The 24075-nt window shown below is 49.6% G+C and overlaps 1 protein-coding gene across 2 annotated transcripts in view; it reads right to left on the bottom strand.

Moving 5' to 3' along the window:
• The window catches only part of KANSL3 (KAT8 regulatory NSL complex subunit 3), a 146861-nt gene that overhangs the window by 33895 nt on the left and 88891 nt on the right, over positions 1 to 24075 (bottom strand). The gene's annotated exons all lie outside the window — the stretch shown is intronic.

The raw sequence follows: 24075 nt of genomic DNA on the forward strand, positions 1-24075 counted from the left end.
TCAGCTTTGATGTTTCTTCAGTTGTACTTTTGTCCTTTTCTTTTTAGGGTGGACTCTTCTTGCTTTGTCAGGGCTGTTGTCTGCATCTTCAGCAGTTGGCGTTTACACTTATTTCATCAGGACAGGCTGGGGCTGGAGGTTGAGTCCATCATCCATCCATCCCTCATCCCCCACATCTAAACTACACTAATCAGATTACAGCCGGGTTTTGCAAAATGAAGGTTGCAGTAGAGTTTACAAAATGAAGTGAGCATTTTAAAATAGAGTTTGGGACAAGTTAAAATGGAGTTTGAGTTACACCATGGACACGTGTAAGGAACGACAAACAGGGAGCAGAAGTTCCAATGTTGAAGCCATGCAAGTTTCAGCAATTTAAGCAGCAATTGGGTTGAAAGTGAAACTCAATTAGCCAGTTATTGGGATAACCGGTTTTATGAATGAATGTTGTTTCATTCATAAAACTTTGCTTATGAAGTTATATTCTGAAGCACTTAGAGGAGAGGAAAGTGATCAGGAGCAGTCAGCATGGATTCACCAAGGGCAAGTCATGCCTGACTAATCTAATTGCCTTCTATGACGAGATAACTGGCTCTGTGGATGAAGGGAAATCAGTGGACGTGTTGTTCCTTGACTTTAGCAAAGCTTTTGACACGGTCTCCCACAGTATTCTTGCCAGCAAGTTAAAGAAGTATGGGCTGGATGAATGGACTATAAGGTGGATAGAAAACTGGCTAGATTATCGGGCTCAACGGGTAGTGATCAATGGCTCCATGTCTAGTTGGCAGCCGGTATCAAGTGGAGTGCCCCAGGGGTCGGTCCTGGGGCCAGTTTTGTTCAATATCTTCATAAATGATCTGGAGGATGGTGTGGATTGCACCCTCAGCAAGTTTGCAGATGACACTAAACTGGGAGGAGTGGTAGATACGCTGGAGGGTAGGGATAGGATACACAGGGACCTAGACGGATTGGGCCAAAAGAAATCTGATGAGGTTCAACAAGGACAAGTGCAGAGTCCTGCACTTAGGACGGAAGAATCCCATGCACCGCTACAGACTAGGGACCGAATGGCTCGGCAGCAGTTCTGCAGAAAAGGACCTAGGGGTGACAGTGGACGAGAAGCTGGATATGAGTCAACAGTGTGCCCTTGTTGCCAAGAAGGCCAATGGCATTTTGGGATGTATAAGTAGGGGCATAGCGAGCAGATCGAGGGATGTGATCGTTCCCCTCTATTCGACATTGGTGAGGCCTCATCTGGAGTACTGTGTCCAATTTTGGGCCCCACACTACAAGAAGGATGTGGAAAAATTGGAAAGAGTCCAGCGGAGGGCAACAAAAATGATTAGGGGACTGGAACACATGACTTATGAGGAGAGGCTGAGGGAACTGGGGATGTTTAGTCTTCAGAAGAGAAGAATGAGGGGGGATTTGATAGCTGCTTTCAACTACCCGAAAGGGGGTTCCAAAGAGGATGGCTCTACACTGTTCTCAGTGGTAGCAGATGACAGAACAAGGAGTAATGGTCTCAAGTTGCAGTGGGGGAGATTTAGGTTGGATATTAGGAAAAACTTCACTAGGAGGGTGGTGAAACACTGGAATGCGTTACCTAGGGAGGTGGTGGAATCTCCTTCCCTAGAAGTTTTTAAGGTCAGGCTTGACAAAGTCCTGGCTGGGATGATTTAGTCGGGGATCGGTCCTGCTTTGAGCAGGAGGTTGGACTAGATGACCTCCTGAGGTCCCTTCCAACCCTGATATTCTATGATTCTATGATATTAATAAAGTAAACAATTTCGTTGATCAATTCTACAGGTTCTCCTCCTCCCCCAAGCTTGGGAGCCAGGGGAGCAGAGCAGTCCCCAGGCCTCAGCGGGTAGGAGGGCCCCAAGCCTCCGTGGGCAGGAGGGAGGCTGGCCACTTCCTGTGGGAAGTGGAGTGAAGCAGGCTGGGGCCGGATCACTCCACTTCCCGCAGGAAGTAGCCAGCCCCTCTCCCCCCGAGGGAGGCCTGGGGCTCCACACAGCCTCCCTGCGGGGGGGGCTGCATAGGGCACCAAAATAGCTAGGGACGGCCCTGTGCTTGCCAGCCATTGGTCTGTGTGTAAGCTAGCCTTCCCTAGAGGACAAGCTGCTCCCAAATGCCATCTTTCCATTTGGAGAAGCCCTTGGGGTTGCAGCCTGGAATTCTCGTAACTGAATGGGGGGCAGGCACTGTGACTGCCAGAAGCAGCGGAGAGGCCAGAGAGGCTCCACATGCTGCCCCCACCTGGAGCAACACCCCTGCAGCTCCCATTGGCTGCAGTTCAGCCAATGGGAGCTATGGGGGCAGCGCCTGCGGGCACCAGGCAGAGCTGTCTGGCCCCTCCACCTAGGGGCTGGGCACGCAGGCCGCTTCCGGGAGCAGCACGGAGCCATGGCAGGCAGGGAGCCTGCCTTAGCCCCATGGCACCGCCGACCGGGAGTCGCCTGAGGTTAGTGCCCCCCCGGCCAGAGCCCACACCCCAAATCCCCTCCCCCAGGTGGTAACCCACTCCCGCACCCTAACTCCTTCCCAGACCCTGCATCCAGCACATCCACCCACACCCCAACCCCCTGCCCCAGCCCTGAGCCAACTCCCAGAGCATGCACCCTAACCCCATAACCCAGCACTGAGCTCCCTCCTGCACCCACACCTCCTCCTGGAGCCCACACCTCACGCCCCAATCCCTTGCTCTAGCCCTGAGCCCCCTCCTGCACTCTAAACCCCTCATCCTTGGCCCAGTCCCAGAGCCCGCACCCCCAGCCAGAGCCCTCACCCCCTCCCACACCGCAACCACTTGCCCCAGCCCAGTGAAAGTGAGTGAGGGTGCGGGAGAGCGAGCAATGGAGGGGGTGGGGCTGGACTGAGTGGGAGCAGGGCCTCAGGGCAGGGGCGGGACAAGGGTGTTCGGTTTTGTGCAATGAGAAAGTTGGCAACCCTAGGCTAGAGAGAGATTCTGGGGCTTTCTTTGCCCCAATTAATATTTAATTATTCAATTAAAGGGAACAACGTCAATAGGAGAGCTGGAGGGAGTTTTCCTTCTCAGACTGTCTTGTCAGACATTCAGCGGAGAGGCGGCAGAGCTCTTCTCCTCACCAGAGAGTAAGTCCAGGCCTCCATCACTGTTCATTCCCTTCTCCCTCATACTACGACTTTGGGATGGCAGGGGGCCAAGTGACCCTTCTAACGGCCACTGGATTCACATAGGGCTTGCTGAGCCCTGAGGGAAGCTTTGGCACAGACTGCCTGCAGGTTGGGGCCCATACACCTCTGGAGACCAAAATGCAAGCAGACTGGGGAGAAAGGAAAAGCACTGACACTCGCTCCACCTGGCAAAACCCTTCTGAACAGCTACCGGCACTGCCCAGGACATCCCGGACAAGCTCCAGCCAAACCCATTGTTTGAGTGGTCACAAAACTTTAAAGAGAAATTGAAGGGTGTTTCTAAACAGCCATTTCTGGGCTGGGGAGCAGATGAGAACACGTGGAGCTAAATTCTCATAGACATTAAGGTCAGAAGGGACCATTATGATCATCTAGTCTGACCTCCCGCACAATGCAGGCCACAGAATCTCACCCACCCACTCCTGCGATAAACCTCTCACCTATGTCTGAGCTATTGAAGTCCTCAAATCGTGGTTTAAAGACTTCAAGGTGCAGAGAGTCCTCCAGCAAGTGACCCATGCCCCATGCTGCAGAGGAAGGCAAAAAACCCCCCAGGGCCTCTTCCAATCTGCCCTGGAGGAAAATTCCTTCCCGACCCCAAATATGGCGATCAGCTGAACCCTGAGCATGTGGGCAAGATTCACCAGCCAGATACCCAGGGAAGAATTCTCTGTAATAACTCAGATCCCACCCCATCTAACATCCCATCACGGGCCATTGGGCCTATTTACCATGAATAGTTAAAGATCAATTAATTCCCAAAATTATCCCATCATACTATCTCCTCCATGAACTTATTGAGCTTAATCTTGAAGCCAGATAGGTTTTTTGCCCCCACTGCTTCCCTTGGAAGGCTGTTCCAGAACTTCACTCCTCTGATGGTTAGAAACCTTTGTCTAATTTCAAGTCTAAACTTCCCAATGACCAGTTTATATCCATTTGTTCTTGTGTCCACATTGGTACTGAGCTTAAATAATTCCTCTCCCTCCCTGGTATTTATCCCTCTGATATATTTATAGAAAGCAATCATATCTCCCTTCAGCCTTCTTTTGGTTAGGCTAAACAAACCAAGCTCCTTGAGTCTCCTTTCATAAGACAGGTTTTCCGTTCCTCGGATCATCCTAGTAGCCCTTCTCTGTACCTGTTCCAGTTTGAGTTCATCCTTCTTAAACACGGGAGACCAGAACTGCTCACAGTATTCCAGGTGAGGTCTCACCAGTGCCTTGTAGAACGGTACTAACACCTCCTTATCTCTACTGGAAGTACCTCGCCTGATGCATCCCAAGACCGCATTAGCTTTTTTCATGGCCATATCACATTGGCGGCTCATAGTCATCCTGTGGTCAAATAATACTCCAAGGTCCTTCTCCTCCTCCGTTACTTCCAATTGATGCGTCTCCAGCTTATAACTAAAATTCTTGTTATTAATCCCTAAATGCATGATCTTGCACTTTTCACTATTAAATTTCATCCTATTACTCCAGTTTACAAGGTCATCCAGATCCTCCTGTATGATATCCCAGTCTCTCTCTAAATTGGCAATACCTCCCAGCTTCGTGTCATCCGCAAACTTTATTAGCACACTCCCACTTTTTGTGCCGAGGTCAGTAATAAAAAGATTAAATAAGATTGGTCTCAAAACCGATCCCTGAGGAACTCCACTGGTAACCTTCCTCCAGCCTGACAGTTCACCTTTCAGTATGACCCGTTGTAGTCTCCCTGTTAACCATTTCCTTATCCACCTTTCAATTTTCATATTGATCCCCATCCTATCCAATTTAACTAAGAATTCCCCATGTGGCACCGTATCAAACGCCTTACTGAAATCTAGGTAAATTAGATCCACTGCATTTCCTTTGTCTAAAAAAATCTGTTACTTTCTCAAAGAAGGAGATCAGGTTGGTTTGGCACGATCTACCTTTCGTAAAACCATGTTGTATTTTGTCCCATTTACCATTGACATCAATCTCCTTAACTACTTTCTCCTTCAAAATTTTTTCCAAGACCTTGCATATTACAGATGTCAAACTAACAGGCCTGTAGTTACCCGGATCACTTTTCTTCCCCTTTCTTAAAAATAGGAACTATGTTAGCAATTCTCCAGTCATACGGTACAACCCCTGAGTTTACAGATTCATTAAAAATTCTTGCTAATGGGCTTGCAATTTCATGTGCCAGTTCCTTTAATATTCTTGGATGAAGATTATCTGGGCCCCCCAATTTAGTCCCATTAAGCTGTTTGAGTTTCTCTTCTACCTCAGATATGGTAATGTCTACCTCCATGCCCTCATTCCCATTTATCATGCTACCATTATCCCTAAGATCCTCATTAGTCTTATTAAAGACTGAGGCAAAGTATTTGTTTAGATATTGGGCCATGCCTAGATTATCCTTAACCTCCACTCCATCCTCAGTGCTTAGCGGGCCCACTTCTTCTTTCTTTGTTTTCTTCTTATTTATATGGCTACAGAACCTTTTACTATTGGTTTTAATTCGCTTTGCAAGGTCCAACTCTACTTGACTTTTAGCCTGTCTCACTTTATCCCTACATGTTCTGACCGCAATAAGGTAGCTTTCCTTGCTGATCCCTCCCATCTTCCACTCCCTGTAGGCTTTCTGCTTTTTCTTAATCACCTCTCTGAGATGCTTGCTCATCCAGCTTGGTCTACAACTCCTACCTGTGAATTTTTTCCCCTTTCTTGGGATGCAGGCTTCCAATAGCTTCTGCAGCTTTGACTTAAAGTAATTCCAGGCATCCTCTGCCTTTAGATCCATAAGTTCTTCAGTCCAATCCACTTCCCTAACTAATGTCCTTAATTTTTGAAAATCAGCCCTTTTGAAATCAGAAACCCTTGTCACAGATCTGGTTTTGTTTATCCTTCCATTCGGTTTGAACTGAATTAGCTCATGATCGCTCGAACCAAGGTTGTCCCCGACAACCATTTCTTCTATGAGGTCCTCACTATTCACCAAAACCAAATCTAAAATGGCATCCCCTCTTGTTGGTTCAGCAACTACTTGGTGAGGGAATCCATCAGCTATTGCAGCCAGGAAAATCTGAGCCCTATTATTACTACTAGCACTTGTCCTCCAGTCTATATCTGGGAAGTTAAAGTCTCCCATGATCACACAATTCCCATTAGTATTTACTTAATTAAAAACATTAAAGAGGTTTTGGGGGGAGGGATAGCTCAGTGGTTTGAGCATTGGCCTGCTAAACCCAAGGTTGTGAGTTCAATCCTTGAGGGGGCCATTTAGGGATCTGGGGCAAAAATTGGGGATTGGTCCTGCTTTGAGCAGGGGGTTGGACTAGATGACCTCCTGAGGTCCCTTCCAACTCTGATATTCAGTGATTCTATCCAGATCCACGTCGGATCCCGGCAGCCTATAGCACACCCCAAGCACTATCCCAGGGGGGCTCTAGTAGTTTCCATCCCCAATGTGGTTTTTGCCCAGACGGACTCTGCCTTATCCATTCCATAGCTCCTTATTTCTTTACATTCTACCTCATCATTGATAGACAATGCTACTCCACCACCTTTACCTTTATTTCTGTCTTTCCTAAACAGCACATACCCTTCAATACCTGTAGTCCAGTCATGACTACTATTCCACCATGTTTCTGTTTTCCCTATAATATCTGGTTTCACTTCCTGCACCAGTAGCTCTACTTCCTCCATTTTGTTATCTAGGCTCCTCGCATTGGTGTACAAACATCTTAAATTTTGCTGTTTGGCCTCGCTCACATTCTGTACCCTATTAGGCACGGTCATTCTGCAGCCAGTATAACCTATTAGACTGGTATCCACACTGCCCTTCCTCCTTATGTCCATTCTCCTACCCACAGCTGTATCCCCTCTTACTTTGTTTTCTTCCCTCTCAATGCTAAAATCCAGCGTGGAGATTACCTGGACATCTCCCAACCATCTCCCCCAAATTCCTAGTTTAAAGCTCTCCTAATCAGTTGTGCCAGCCTCCATCCTAGAAGTCTATTTCCTTCCCTACTCAGGTGAAGTCCATCCCGAGAGAACAGTCCTCTGTCCATGAATATCTCTCAGTGGCCATACATCCCAAAGCCCTCCTTATAGCACCACTGCCTAAGCCATCTGTTGAGCATCATAATCTTGTCACACCTTTGTTGCCCTTCTCTAGGAACAGGCAGAATCCTACTGAAGATCACCTGAGCCTCGATTTCCTTAAGCGTCTTCCCCAGCCCAGCATAGTTTCCCTTGATACGTTCCAGCGAGAATCTATTGGTATCATTTGTTCCCACATGAAGGACGATCAGTGGATTCTTTCCCCCTCCCATTAGGATCCTCTTCAACCTCAGGTCCACATCCCGTATCTTAGCACCCGGCAGACAGCACACCCTTCTGTTCTCTGGAACACGTCTGGTTACAGGCCTGTCCATTCTTCTCAGTAAAGAGTCCCCAGTCATGTAGACCTGCCTTTTCCTGATGATGGTGCGATTCTCTGGTCTATCCCGTTCCCTCTGGCTGCAAGTCCTTTCCATTCCTATTCTCCCTTGTAATCCTCTTCAACCCATCTTGTATCCTCCTGGGGCTCATATTTGGTGTTGTCTCCATTGACTCTTCCCCTTTTCCTATAGGACTAGCAGCTCTTCTCTTCTTCCTTGCCCCTCCACCTTCAGCGACCACCTGCTGTGCCCCTTCTTCATTTTCCAACTCTGCAAACCTGTTCTTGAGCTCTATTTCTCCTTCACTAGCCCATCTTTTCCTCTGCCTGGTTCTCTTAGTCCCATGCTTCCACTGTCCATTTTCTTCACCCAGCAGTCTCCCCTCAGAGTTCTTCGGTCCTGCTTCCATCTGCAAGTCTGAGCTTTTCCCTTCAGCCGCCTCGTGTCTTTGCTCCATAATCCACTCGAACCCCCTTCTAAACTCAACCAGACTTTCCACCTGCATCTCCAAACCTCGGATCTTTTCTTCCATCAGCTCTATCAGGCGGCATTTCATGCAGACGAAACTCTTTCCAGGTCCCCCGTCCAGGATCATGGACATACGGCAGCTTCCACATCCCGTCATCTTCATTGTGTTTTCCCCTACTTGGGTCGTTACTACTGCTGCCTCTGTATCTGTCACAGCCTGTTCGTCCGGGAAACAAACCACACCAAACCACCACCCCCCACAGCAAAAACAAACCCCAAACGAGCACCGCAATACAAACTCCCCTTTCAAACTCACACGCACGCTCCCCTGTTTGCAGCTCTGTTTGCTGGCTTCTGTGCCCTGCAGCTACCTGTCCTTACCCGCTGGGGCACAGACCGAGGGCTCCAGTTCATTGCCCTTGGCTGCGTGAGGAAAGGGCCCAGATCCCCGGTACAGACACTGCAATCACATGCAGCATCTTTGGGGCCCACACTGTAGTTTATGTTTAAAACATTAAAACCTTTGGAACGCCATTGTACTGAGAAGGGCCGGACAGCGCGAGGTGTCAAATATTCGCCGCTCTTTGTAGCGATCCAGGTGACGTGTCTTCCTGGCTCCCTGGGGGTGGGTTTGCTGCAGAATCTGGAATCACTGAGGGGTGATGAATACAGACGACTCAACACCCCCTGTGCAAACCCCCCCAGCCTTTTCACGCTTTGCCCTAAGGAAAGGGCCAGCGACTGATGTTACGGGAGCCTAGAGAACCAAGGCCCAGGCTGTGTAAAGAAACAGCTGAACTGTGCCAACATGGTTCTTGTTCTTCATCTAAAACCTGCCATGAACAGGTAACTCTCAGCGGGGTTGCAAGCCTGATACCTCCCTGAGGCTGGAGCTGGGGGGTGACCTCTGGTGTGGGTTTAGCGCGCCCGGGGGACTTTTTAGTGTTTTTTTTAAGATGATGCTTTTGCTCTAAGAATAAACGTCCTTTTGAAGAGCTTGGTAGTGACTTGTACCTGCTGGAGCCCACTGACCATCGTCCTGGGAGAGAAAGCACAGCCCAGGGGCTGGCTCAGGGGCAGACCAGCTTGCTGGGGATAGCCCAATGGATGGCAGGGGCTGTGAGCATTAAAATCCCCAGGCGGAGGGAAAGAGACCCGTTTCTCTGCCCACGAGAGGTGATGGCTGGGAGCCCGAAACCTTATGCGGGTGCCCTTGAGGGCCCACGGGGAGGGGGGGGACAGGTGCAGTTACCCTGAAACCGTCACAATACTGTTACCTGTTCTTTGAGCCACCAGGTGTGTCTCAAAAAACCCCCTGAGACCCGCAGAATAGAGGGGGAGGGGGAGGGTTGCTTTACAACCTGGAAGAGGAAAGGCTTTAAACTGACTGAGCAAAGGTAGAAGAATGTGCCTGGTAATCAGTGAGGTGTGTCCAACAGCTGCCTGTTCCACACATCCCTAATGATCCCACACTGCCACTGAGCTGATCCAGTGCAGGGACAGAGCTCACCGGCAGGCACCGGTAACGAGCCAGGCACCACTCATAGAATCTCCAGGCTGGAAGAGACCTCAGGAGGTCATCTAGTCCAACCCCCTGCTCAAAGCAGGGCCGATCCCCAATTTTTGCCCCAGATCCCTAAATGGCCCCCTCAAGCATTGAACTCACAACGCTGGGTTTAGCAGGCCAATGCTCCAACCACTGAGCTATCCCTCCCCGCTCCCTCTCCAACACACTTCTGGGGCCTTCCCTTTGCCTTCACCGTCAGGCAGGCTTCTAAAGTCCATTTGTAAGGCTTGCACCCAGGGTTGAGATGCATCAGATGCATGTGATGTTTCATTATTCTGAGCTTCCTTCTGGAGAGGAAAATCCACCCGCTAGCAACATTGACAGGCCAGGCCTTTCTGCCCATTCACACGACAAGAGACAATGCAAGTTTGCAAGCAGGTCGTGCTGTCTACTGTGCTGGAGTAGACACTTCCCTCCCCTTGAAGAATCTGGTCTGTTTTGCACAAGGCTTTCCAAAGAACAAGGCCTTCCCTTACAGCCCATCCACTTTTTCTTTGTAAACTCCTTGGAAATAAAGTGTCCCATTCTGTGTAGGCAGCGTGGACACTTCACAGGTCACAGAGTTAAGTACTCAGCTGGATTTTTTGTAAGGGATTGGATAATTTGACAGCAGCTAATAACATTTGCAGTTATGCTTTTATGCAAAGATAAAAGTAATGTAATCACCTAGAGGGCGAGATGGACTTCCCCCCTCACGTGCAGTCGGCCAGATGCAGGCTGAGGTTTGTAACTTTCTCTGAAGCATCAGTCCTTGGCCATTGCCTGAGGCACGAACCTGCACTCAGTGGACACGGTGTAATGGCAAAACTAGTGGGTGTTATTGTCCCATTGCACAGATGGGGACACTGAAGCAGACCGAGGAAAAGAGTCTGATTGGCAGAGGTGCTTCAAGTTTCACTGAAGTCCATCTCTATGGTCACATGGCGAGCCACCACCCGTTTGCACTCCCACCTGCCCCGTCAGCCCCATTCAAACTCTGCCCAGACAACCCTGCTTCTCTAATGCAGGCGCCCGGCACAAGCTAGCTGGAGAACAATGTAATCCAGCAAGTGATTCCGTTTTAGAGGCCAACTTCCTTCACATGGTTGATAATTGCAATTTGCTGAAGAGGTCGTCACCGTTTTCAGTGCACACATATGCTCTGTGGCTGTGCACTGGCATTTATCAGGTAATGATCCAGAGCTCTGACTAGCAAATTAAGAATCGGCATTTAAAACTATCGCCCACCATCAAGGAGCTATTGCACGCTATTGGGTTTTTACAAACATACAGGTCACAGGTAAATAATGGCTCCACAACTCTCGGGGGGGCGGGGGGGGGGGGGACAACGAGTAGCAGCTGTGGGGATGGGCTCTGGGGAGCTGCCTGTACTCATCCCAGAACGCGGCTGTGAGATAGTTGTGTGAATACTGAACATGACCTGGCCGGCGAGGCACGTTGCTGTATGGGCTGCACTGGGTGATTGGACGCTCCTGGGTGAATCTATTTGTCTGACTTCATGGGCAGCTGTTAGAAAAACAAGCATGCAATTAACACAATGCCTCCAGATAAGCAACCCCCGGCCTCCATTCCAAGAGAGCGGAATTCTTCCAGGCTCCAGCTGTGATGTTCCACGGCGTGTTGACCAAAGGAGTCTCTGGAGGGGCAGCGGACGGGGATTGGACTGGTTTCTGAGCTAATGGAACAGGGTCTACTACCCAATCCCTAGAGGCCTTGGGGGGTCTAAGACAGCTAGGCCTACCAGGATCCGCATGTGGACAGTGGCCAGATACCTGGTCTGAGAGTGGGAGAGTCGTGTGATCGCACCAGGAGAAAAGGGGCGGTCTGCAGCTTGAGTGCGGGGCACACTCGAGGAGACCAGCCAGGGGTCAGAGAGACCGTGAGCCTGGGACCTGTGACAGTACTTACGGCCTGTCCTGGATAACTGTTGCATTGGGAATTGGACTGAGACCCATCTACTCACTTTACATGTGCACTGAAAAGTCAGTAGATGGCTACCAGCTACTACTGCTTAGCAACTGCACTTGTAAAAAAATGGTAGGGCCGCCAAGCGATTAAAAAAATCACAATTAATCGCACAGTTAAACAATAATACAATACCATTTATTTCAATATTCTTTGGATGTTGTCTACATTTTCAAATCTATCGCTTTCAATTACAACCCAGAATACAAAGTGTACAGGGCTCACTTCATATTTATTTTTGGTTACAAGTATTTGCACTGCAAAAAAAAAACCAAAAGAAATAGTATTTTGCAATTCAGTACTTACTAATACTGTTTATCGTGAAAGTTGAACTTACAAATGTAGAATTATGTACAAAGAAACCTGCATTCAAAAATAAAACAATGTAAAATTTTAGAGCCTGCAAGTCCCATCGCTCAGACAAACAAGTTTGTTTACCTTTGCGGGAGATCACGCTGCCCGCTGCTTGTTTATGGTATCACCTGGAAGTGAGAACAGGCGATCTCATGGCACTGTTGTAGCCGGCGCCGCAAGATATTTACGTGTCAGATGCGCTAAAGATTCCTATGTCCCTTCATGCTTCAACCACCATTCCAGAGGACATGTGTCCGTGCTGATGACGGGTTCTGCTCGATAACAATCCAAAGCAGAGCGGACCGAAGCACGTTCATTTTCGTTATCTGAGTCAGATGCCACCAGCAGAAGGTTGATTTTCTTTTTTGGTGGTTTGGGTTCTGTAGTTTCCGCATAGGAGTGTTGCTCTTTTAAGACTTCTGAAAGCATGCTACACATCTCATCCCTCTCAGATTTTGGAAGGCACTTCAGATTCTTAAACCTTGTGTCGAGTGCTATAGATATCCTTAGAAATCTCACATTAGTACCTTCTCTGCATTTTGTCAAATCTGTAGTGAAAGTGTTCTTAAAAGGAAGAACATGTGCTGGGTCATCACCTGAGACTGCAATAACAAGAAATATATGGCAGAATGTGGGTATAACAGAGCAGGAGACATACAATTCTCCCACAAGGAGTTCAGTCACAAATTTAATCAACGTATTTTTTTTTAACAAGCGTCATCAGCATGGAAGCGTGTCCTCTGGAATGGTGGCTGAAGCATGAAGAGACATACGAATGTTTACCATATCTGGCACGTAAATACCTTGCAATGCCGGCTACAAAAGTGCCATGAGAACACCTGTTCTCACTTTCTGACATTGTAACATTGTAAATAAGAAGCAGGCACCATTATCTCCTGTAAATGTAAACAAACTTATTTGTCTTCGCAATGAGCTGAACAAGAAGTAGGACTGAGTGGACTTGTAGACTCTGAAGTTTTAGATCGTTTTGTTTTTGAGTGCAGTTATGTAACAAAAAAAAAAATCTACATTTGTAAGTTGAACTTTCATGGCAAAGAGATTGCACAACAGTTCTTGTATGACGTGAATTGAAAAATACGATTTCACTTTCGCAGGCCTTGGGAGGCAGGCCAGTCCTCGCCCACAGACAACCTGCCAACCTAAAGCATATTCTCACCAGCAACTACACACCGCACCATAGTAACTCTAACTCGGGAACCAATACATGCAACAAACCTCGATGCCAGCTCTGCCCACATATCTACACCAGCGACACCATCACAGGACCTAACCAGATCAGCCACACCATCACCGGTTCATTCACCTATACGTCCACCAATGTAATATACGCCATCATGTGTCAGCAATGCCCCTCTGCCATGTACATCAGCCAAACTGGACAGTCCCTACGTAAAAGGATAAATGGACACAAATCAGATATTGGGAATGGCAATATACAAAAACCTGTAGGAGAACACTTCAACCTCGCTGGACACACAATAGCAGATTTAAACAAAGACTGACTGGCTCGCCAACGACAAAAGCAGTTTCTCCTCCCTTGGTGTTCACACCTCAGTTGCTAGAAGAGGGCCTCATCCTCCCTGATTGAACTAACCTCGTTATCCCTAGCCTGATTCTTGCTTGCATATTTATACCTGCCTCTGGAAATTTCCACTACATGCACCTGACGAAGTGGGTATTCGTCATGAAAGCTCATGCTCCAATACGTCTGTTAGTCGAGCAGGTGCCACAGGACTCTTTGCCGCTTTTACAGATCCAGACTAACACAGCTACCCCCCAGATACTATTGCTTTTGTTTTATCATTTTTACAGTGCAAATATTTATAATACAAAATATATACTTTGATTTCAATTACAACACAGAATACAATATATATGAAAATGTAGAAAAACATCCAAAATATTTAATAAATTTCAATTGGTAAGCTATTAACAGTGCTATTAAAACTGCAATTAATCGCTATTACTTTTTTTTTAGTTAATTGTGTGAGTTAACTGCGATTAATCGACAGCCCTAAAAAATATCTAAAATTACAGCACACTCAGGTTGTGAGAGAGCCAAACATACCCAGGGCAGCACTCCCTCTGGCACACGCTGCCCGTATCTCATCTTTTTAAAATGACAGCTTGCGTATGAGGAGCGATTAATAAGACTGGGACTTTTCAGCTTGGAAAAGAGACGACTAAGGGAGGATATGATAGAGGTCTATAAAATCATGACTGGTGTGGAGAAAGTAAATAAGGAAGTGGTATTTAATCCTTCTCATAACACAAGAACTAGGGGTCACCAAATGAAATTAATAGGGAGCAGTTTAAAACAAAGAAAAGGAAGTATTTCTTCACACAACTCACAGTCAACCTGTGGAACTCCTTGCCAGAGGATGTTGTGAAGGCCAAGACTAGAACAGGGTTCAAAAAAGAACTAGATTAGTTCATGGAGTATAAGTCTATCAATGGCTATTAGCCAGGATGGACAGGAATGGTGTCCCTAGCCTCTGTTTGTCAGAAGCTGGGAATGGGCAACAGGGGATGGATCATTTGATGATTCCCTGTTTTGTTCATTCACTCTGGGGCACCTGGCATTGGCCACTGTTGGAAGACAGGATACTGGACTAGAAAGATCTTTGGTCTGACCCAGTGTGGCCGTTCTTATGTTGTTCTTACGATGCGAGCCTGAACTCTGAATTTCCTGGTTTTGTGTCTCAGCCTTTATGGGTTTTTAGACACTGCAATAAAAAACCTGCCACATCATGGGTCAGAGCCCGGGTCAGTTGACGTGGGCTTGTGGGGTTTAGGCTGGAGGGCTAAAAACTGCAGCGTAGACATTCGGAGTTGGGCTGGAGCCTGGGTTTTGAGACCCTCCCCTGTCGTGGGGTCTCAGAGCCCAGGCTCCAGCCCAAGCCCGAACATCTACACTGTGATTTTATAGCCCTGCAAACTCACGTCAGCCGACTCTGGCCAGCCATGGTCGTGCTGCAGGTCTTTTATTGCAGTCTCAACAAACCCCATGGTATCTAAAATAGCTTTTGGCTGGCTATGCGCCTAACGTGTGCGTTTGTGCAGCTCTCACTAAGTGTGTCTTCACTGCCATGCAAGCCTCATGTTAGCAGAGCTCAAGTCAGCGAACCTTGGGTTTGGGAACCCAGGGCTCAAGCAGATACATGGCCTGCTGACCTGAGGTTGAGAATTTTTTTAACTCAAACCCCCAACCCAGGGCTCCAGCATCCTGAGTCCAACCAACTGTAACCCCTCTGCCAGTCAGAGTTGGCAGCAAGGGCTGGGTTCTGTATCTAGGGGTTCTTCTTCCAACAATACAACACAGAACCAGCTTGAGCCCCCACCCATTGACCTGGGACAATTACACACCACCCCTGGGGTGCCTCTCGCCAGCACAGAGTCTGAGTGTAGCAAGGAAACTTTCAATAAAAGGAGGGAAGTAACGGCATTAATTTGGGAAAACACCACAAACAGGGTTCATATACATGAACCATGAGCAGAAGACCCAAGTAAGTTGGGCAGTGTCCTTTCCCTTCGGATTCTTAAGTCCAGCAACCAAAAGTCCCTTTAATGTGTCTGTCCCTTCTCTTCACCGCACTCACAGTTGTTGTCCTTGGTCAGTGCAGGCCCAGAGTTCAGAGGTGCGTCTGCAGAGTTCTCCTCCCACTCTCGGCAGAGAGGGTAGGAACGCACCTTACTTGCTCCACTGCTTGGGCACTCGCTTGCTGCACCTCTCTGCCAGCCACCCTGCTGGCTGACTGCTGTGCCACTCTGCGGGGCTCCACTCCAGCCCTCTCCACCAGCCACCTTGCCAGATAATTGCTGAGATGTCTTCAGGTCCCTCCACTTAACACAGCTCTCAGTAATTTCAGCTGTTAGTGGGGGAGGCTCACCACTGGTGTCTTTTGCGCCAGAGACACCGTCCCAAAGCAGGTCTAACACTTAGACCAGGGATCACTGATTTCAGTTCTACCACATATAATGACTCTCAATTGAGTCTAAATCAGCTCTTTGATTATACAGAGGCCCCCCAGGATATCTGCAACCCTTAAGCAATACTCACACCACCAAGTACAAATACCCATCCCTACCCTCTCTCAGCTCACTGGGCTTTGGAACCCTTGTCCCCTGTCTAGCAAGTGTCTTTTAGTTGAGGGCGAGTCCCTCCATCAGGCTATGCCAAGTACAGTTCTGCTGCCCTTGATTCACACAACAAGAATGACAACCCTTTATTACTCCTGCCCCAATAACAAGAAGACTGGGGATCCAACACCAGCCAAAAGTGATCATTTGGGCAAGCAATCCCATCATGCAGAGCACCTGAGCAGGGTGGGTCTGCCCAAGCAAACGAGATCAGCTCCTGAAGTCCTCTTCCACAGCTCACCACTAGATGTTAGGGGAGAGCTCATTCAGACTCTGCTTACACAACCATATCCCAGACTTCCTAGCACCCTTCCAAAATGTGGTAGCTCTCGCCCTTTGCGCATGCCCTGTGGGGAATACTTGAGTATCCATCCCTGCATGTCACTGGAAGTTGAGTGGCCTGTCAGCACATCCTGATGTTCCAGCAGCATTTCCTGACCCACCAAAGGCAGGTGACACCACTAATGCCGGAGGGCACGGCAGACTCAAACGCAAACTGCCTGATGCTGCTCATGGCATTCGGTATAGCTACGGACGCCTCTGATGTGGACCAGTGCTTCAGAAGCAGTGCCAGAACCATAGAGTGGTGGAATCATACCATCACGCAGAGCTGGGGTGAGCAGCGGCAGGCCCAGAACTTTTGCATGCAGAAAGCTACATTTCGGGCTTTGTGAGACACTTTTCCCAACCCTCCAGCATCAAGACACACACAGGAGAGCTCTGGCCGGTCCAGAAGAGGGCTGCTATAACTGTCTGGGAGCTGGCGACCCCAGACTGCTACCGGTCCATTGCCTGTTACCCGAAATTGGGCCACCTAGTAAGCTTAGGGAGGACTAATGACCCACCAGAGTTTGGCAGAAAGCAGCATGTTTATTATACTGATAGCTAAGCTCAAAAGAAGAGGTGGGGGGATGTCACAGTCACACTCGCATACTCACGCGCCCAGGACAGGCCTGGCAATGGAGATGTCAGGACCCTCGAGGTAAGTGTCCCACAGCGCAGCGATGGACGGGGCGATGAAGGTCAGTCTTTCTGAGGCACGATGGAATGCAACGTGGCAAACCCAGGAAAGAATTTTCTGTAGTATCTGGCTGGTGAGTCCAGCCCATATGCTCAGGGTTTAGCTGATCGCCATATTTGGGGTCAGGAAGGAATTTTCCTCCAGAGCAGATTGGAAGAGGCCCTGGAGGTTTTTTGCCTTCCTCTGCAGCACGGGGCACGGGTCACTTGCTGGAGGATTCTCTGCTCCTTGAAGTCTTTAAACCACGATTTGAGGACTTCAATAGCTCAGACATAGGTGAGAGGTTTTTCGCAGGAGTGGGTGGGTGAAATTCTGTGGCCTGCATTGTGCAGGAGGTCAGACTAGATGATCATAATGGTCCCTTCTGACCCAAATATCTATGAATCTATGAACCTCTGGCCAGGCGGTCCAGGCGAAGGGCCTTCACGGGAGGTACAACCTTGTGAATGCCCTCCTGAGCACATGGCCCCGTCCCCTTTTAAGGACCTGCTCCTCATGGCCTGCGACTAGAGGTGTCTTGGCTGCGTCTGGTTGGTCACATTCCACCTCGGGCAGTGTCCATGCACTGAGCATGTGATCGCTGCCTAATCAGAGTCCCAGACACCTTGTCTACCTGGGAGCTCTTCTGATCTTCCAGCTGTTCAACCAGCCCATTCATCCCACAAGCCTTCCAGGAGGGAGGGGGAGAGGGAAAGCCACTTCACAGGTATTCAAAGAGGGAGAGGCGACAAAAGCGGTGAGGGGGGGAAGGTGTCACAGACCTTTTGAGCATACAGGTTACACATAGCATACAGATCACTGCTGCTTCTACAACATGGCCAACCAGTTTGGGGATGGAAAGTCGACTGTGTGTATTTGGTGGCAGAGGTTTCTGAGGCTATCAGACATGTGGCTTACCCCCGGTGCCAGGCATTAGAGATATTACTGAAATAATTGCTGGGTTTGAGCAAATGCAGTTTCCAAACTGAGCCAGGGCCTCTGATGGGACTCATGGGCCCACAGTTTGCCCCTCTCAAGGAGCACATGAGTACATAAACCACAAAGGGTCATGGACCACAGAGGGTGGTTTATGAATATCTTTGTGGGTTTTACTGGACAAGTTCCTGATGCCAGGGTTTTCAAGGACAGGCTGGGACACTATTCCCACCAAATGACATTGTCATAAATGGAGTTACTGTCCCCATGATTAGTCTGGGGGACTCTGCGTACCCTCTTTCACCTTGGTTTATCCTGATCTCAGAGGCCCTGGAAAAGGACGGTTTAATTTCTCTCTCAGCAGGTGTAGAATGGTGACTGAATGTGCGTTTGACAGATTGAAATCCCGCTGGCGATGCCTAGAGACCCATTTGGATGCCAGTGTCATCAACGCTGTCTGCATTACTGTGGCTTGCTGCGCTCTTCACAATCTTTGTGAAGCCCAAGGTCACCTATGACAGCAGGGGCCCATTGAGCCAGTGCACTCAGCCAGACAATGCAGCTACCACAGCTGGGGCTGGCTGCACCAGGGCAACAGAGAGCAGGGATGCTCCGTGCGCCCACATCATAGACTTGCATGGGCCAATGGAGGAGGGAGAATAGTACCTTTATGAATGTGCTCGTGCAGTGTTTGCCGTCCATTAGGTAAGTGGGGGCAGGGAGTTGAGTGCCATGCATTGTTCTTATGAATAACCTGACCACTTATGAAATAAGGGAAGGAGGGTAAAACTACAGATTAAGGTATCTGGACTGACAAATACATCCTGTTTGCATACAACTTCAAAGTGGCCACTTATTGTGTGTTTATTATTTGAAACACATGTTCTGTGATGTGATGCAATGAGGGTAATACGATTTCTTAATAAAATAAAAACCTTTCTTTTTGAACACTTCTTAGAAAGGCACAATATTAACCCTCACCAGGCAGACCAGCGGCCACTAGCACACCAAAACACCAGTCAGAGCAAAACCCTTAACACAATCAGGAATTGAGTGCACAGACACCTGCAAACAACAAAACAATTTCCAAGACAGAACCCCATAGTGTAGCATGTCCCGGGCCCCCGTTCTCCTTTCCCTTCGTTGCACGTTTGACACGCACTGGCACCGGGGCAGGAGGTGTCCATGGGGGAGGGGTTGTTCGGTCTGGGGCACATTTGGCCTATCCATCCGCTGATATGGCCCAATTGCATGGCCCACCCATTGTTCCTGGTCCATCGTCCCAGGGAGGGAACTCAGGCCGGTGGGCAGGTGCAGCAGAAACCTGCAGTCTGGCAGCCATCAGTGAAAGCGGCTGCTCAAACGATTCTTTTGCTGTGCTCTGTCTTCCTCCCTTAACTGCCATTCCTCTTCCAGGACCTGGGGAACAAGTGTCTGCTCCTGTGCAGAAATCCTGCCCTCAGGCTGCGCAGCCAGCCGGAGCCTTTCCACTTGCTGTAAGTCCCCCTCTCTTTGCTGTTGGCCCTGACCAGAACGCCAGCCAAAAGTCCATCACAGAAATGCTTCCTCTCGGACCGGTCCGTGACTGTACAGTGACCCAGGCTCCTCCTTGCTTGCGGGCGAGCTGTCAAGGTACTCTGGTCTATAGAGGTCAGTGGGCCTGAAAGCAGCCAGGACACACAAGGTGGTTGTTGTGTCTCAGACCATGAGCAAGAAAAAGGCCTTTTGGAATTTCAGGGACATAAAAAGTTACTTTGCAAAACACTCCTTCAATATATTGCTAGCGGGATGTGTCAGCCCACAGAAGCTCCCTGGACAGCGCTGGGCTAAACAGCCGTGAAAGATGTGACAGAGAACGGTAAGTTAGAGATCACTTTTTCTGAAAATTGCAGACCCTTTTGGACTTGGGCGGAGGCTGGTTCCCACAGCGTTCTACAGAAACCTCCTCTGTCCTTTCAAGTGTTCCACCTTTTGGAAGACATGCCAGTTCTTGTGGTTCCCAAGTGGCAAAGAGAGGTTTTATCCCAAGCTGCCGGTGGAAGCCAGCCACGTGTGCCACTGAAGGATTGAAATGAATGGCGAGTAAACAGCTCATCTATGAATGGAGTGGGCCGGACAGCTACTGAGGGGGCCCTGAAAACAGGCCTTTCCCTGAAATGTGACTCCCTATCTGGCATTCCTGCTACGGGCTAAGTTTGCAGCTACAGCACCTGGGATTGCGTCAAAATTCATGGGGGAATCAACCGGATGCTGCATTCTGGTCCCTGGCTTTGCGGTAAGTGGTCTTGAGTTGCTTAAGCCACCCCCTGCTCTGGTCACTGATCTAATAAATTTCCAGTGCTGCCACCTTCTCTCCTCTTTGCGGGTAGGCATAGTCATTCCCGGAGCTCTGACTAAACCTGATGCTTTGCTCGCCTCACCCCGGAGATTCACCAAAATCTGGCCATGCTCCCATGACCAGGAAGCAGCGCGCCTGGCAAAGGACCTTTTCTGGCCAGTGGGTGCTGCAAAGACAGGAGCAGGTTCGCTGTGTTTGCAGCTCAGGGAGCAGACAGAATAAAATGGACGGCTTGTTAAACGCCAAACTGTGATGAAAAACGGGGGTTGACTCTGTTTCCTGGGAGTTGATTGGTGACTCCTGGGATAAAGAGGACAAAGAATTTCAGCCCATGGGATTGTGGGATAGCATTGGTCTGAGTCTGGTGTGGCCGGGTCCATGCTTCAGAACAATAGGGCTTGAACCCTGGAACTGGACTCAGGGTTTGCCCCTCCACTCCCATGGGGTCGTAGGAGCCTGGGTCCAAGCCCAAGTCAGAGAGATTCATGTGTAGACAGAAGGGGGATTAGGATTTGAGCCTGAGTCTGAGCCGGGGCTTACCTGGCAGTGTAGACATGCCCACTTTGTGTTACACACTTTATCACGCCCCATGAAGGACAGTCGGAGACAGAAAGCCAGTGCTTACTTGAACACTAGATGGCAACGTTCACACTCGTATCCGTGCTCCAGAGTCTTCAGGAACTGTTGTGTTTCCACCCCGATACTATCCGGAGCCTCTTCAAGGATTTCTTTGCATCAAGCCAGGATGGAGGGAGATGCTATGAACCAGGGCATGATAAACGGTTGTGGCAAACCAAAGCTCCAATCCACCCAAAGGCCTGGCGAAAGGCTTGGAGAGTGCACAGAGCTTAACACCTATTTCCCTTAAGGTCCTCAGGGTCTATCAACGCCCAGTTTCTTAACTGTGTGGAAGCATCAGCAGCCTGAGACAGAGGAATTTGCTGACTGATTAAGGATACCAAGGGCTAGAGCAGTGGAACCCAAACTTTTCACGGTTGCACCCCCCTTATCCCTGTCGACACCCCCTCCCCCAGGGAACCAGGGCTGGGGCGGGGGCCGGGGCCAGGAGCAGAGCTGCAGCCGGGGCACGGGGGCCGGGCCGAAGCAGAGCTGGGGCGGAACGGGGCTGGGTGAGGCCCTGCTGCACCCATCCAATGTTCCTCCGCACCCCCTAGGCGGGCACGCCCCCAGTTTGGGGACCACAGAGTATTAATGATGCCCTACTCAGCACCTTCACGAGCCTCTGCGTCCCCTGGCAGAGTAACACTAGGAACATGGATAACATCAAAACCAGGGGGGAAAACATGGGGCCGTGTGCTTTTCAGCTCTCTTCCTGCGACCATGTGCTCTGTGCATGGCTTTAGATAGGACGCAGCCGCAGGCTGACATCTGTCCTCTACCCTCCTTCGAACTGTCCCAGCGCCCCCTCTCTCCCCCAGCCCTGCCTGGAGCGGGCCCCCCCCCATGCAACCCCCCTGGAGTGCCCCACGCCCCTCCCCAGAGCGCCCCTGCCGCCAGAAGGAAAGCTTGCCTGCCTACGCGCACAGCCACCCCTCCTGCCCCACACTGGGCAAGGGGCAGCCCCATCCCCCACCCCCAGTGAGGCTATGGTCAGGGACAGCAGCATGGGAGGCCTCACATGACGGCAGCCCCCACCCAGTACCCACCATAGGGGAGGCGAGGGGGCTTCCTGGACCTGAGTGGGGCCCTAGGAGCATGTGCAGAGTGAGTGTGCTGGGGGGGGGAAGAGGAGGGGTCCCTCACCCGGAGCTCGGTGCTGCCGGCGGGGAGGGGCGGGGAAGACTCCTCTCTGACCCTAGCCCTGGGGCAGCCTGTCTGCACCCCGAGCTCCCCGGCCCTGCCCCACCCCAGAGCCTGTGCCCCCAGCACCCCAACCCTGAGTCCCAGCCCTGAGCCCCCTCCTCAGTGTGAACCCCTCATCCCCAGCCCCATCCCAGAGCCCTCACCTGAGGGGAAAAACACCCAACTTAAATTTTGGGGATCAGTCTGGGGTATGATCGTGTTTAGCACAATACTTGATTATTTTACACCCTTTAAAGTATATAATTGGTCGTATACAGGTGTGACGAAACAGGAACTTTCTTAATGTCTTCTCTGAATACTGTGCGGGTGCCTCAGTTTCCCCTAGGCATTTCTTCAGGATCTAGGTGGTGGGATAAAGGTGTGTGATTGTTGCAGAGCCCTAGAGAGCCAGTGTGATGCTGTCTGCACAGAGAATGGCCGACACCCTGTCTCCTGGCCACTGATGGCCTGGGCCCCTCCTCTGCAAGGTGCCAACTGAAGGTGTTGGAGAACAAAGAGATCAGGTGGCCTCCTGGCCCGGGGAAAGAGACAAAGGCCAGAGGAGGGGCTGGAGACAGTGTCCGTTTGGAGCTGGCTGGGGAAACGGGGAGAGGCCCAGAACTTGGGTCTGGGCTCCCCACGCCCCAAGTTGGAACTGACTGAGGGGTCCTGTTTTCTGTACCTGCAACAAGCTCTGTTTTATCCTGTGTTCCTTCTGTTTTACCGGCTGGCCGAGAGCCACGGCTGACAGTGGAGTTGGGGGGCAGGGCCCTCTGGCTTCCCCAGGAGCCCCGCCCGGGAGGACACGCTGCAGGAGGTGCACGGTGTGACAGACAGCATCACACTGGCTCTCTGGGGCTCTGCAACAATCACACACCCTTATCCCACCACCTAGATCCTGAAGAAATGCCTAGGAGAAACTGAGGCACCCACACAGTATTCAGAGAAAACAGGAAGAACATGCCCACTTTGTCACAGCAGGTACAACAAAATATAATATATTGAAGCTGCGTCTGACTTCCCACTTTTAATTGACCCTTGAAATCTTCTGGAGCCGGCGTGTTGTAGCTTCATTTTATCCCAGCAACGAATTCTTGATTTGTAGGACCACTAACAACCAACAACCCGAACCCTAAATTTGTTTTAATTTTAGAAAGTATTTGCTTTTCAGGGTTGTTGATCAAAGAGTGCTTAGTTGTTTCCGTATTCAAAAGCGTATTAATAACGTTGATATTCTTGGTTAAATAATTTTTTCTTACGACAGTGATATTGTGCAATAAAGGGAAACTGTTGAACGCTTACAGTTTCCAGTCCATTTTTAAATTATTTAATAAAATATATATCGGCTTACAGGGCGGCGGGGGGACTAGACCCAGTCTGGGCACCACCAAAAATTATACAAACCTGCCGCCCCTGCGTGTGTCTCATTATCACATGCACGGAGGAGCCACTGTTCGGGGGTTTTATGTAATAACTACCTACATCCAAACTACCCTGCAGAGGTTCCCAAAGTGGAACAACGGCGAAGGAGAACCATTCTGCTCATCTGGTGTATTCAGAAAAGCGGCCTCATTTGTAACTTTCCAAGTACAGGGGTTGTTGTTTTTTTCTGAGAAGCATTTAAGATTTGGTGCGCAGCCCCAGGTAAAATGGGTCAATGCTGTGATAAGGAAACTCATGTTATAAACAGAAGACAAGCACTACCCCAAACTGAATCAGACATTTAGCTGCTTCCGGGCAATTTATAAGATGCCAAGGAAAAGCAACTACTCGATTTAAATGCTGCACCACTGAAAATCTTTCATCGTGATACTCCCCTGAATGTGATCAAAGCTGGTGAATGACATCAGGCACGGACAGGGGTTAGAGAGAGAGAGAGATCCATCTCA

This window comes from Chelonia mydas, chromosome 26, assembly GCF_015237465.2.
Source record: "Chelonia mydas isolate rCheMyd1 chromosome 26, rCheMyd1.pri.v2, whole genome shotgun sequence".
Classification (NCBI taxonomy): domain Eukaryota; kingdom Metazoa; phylum Chordata; order Testudines; family Cheloniidae; genus Chelonia; species Chelonia mydas.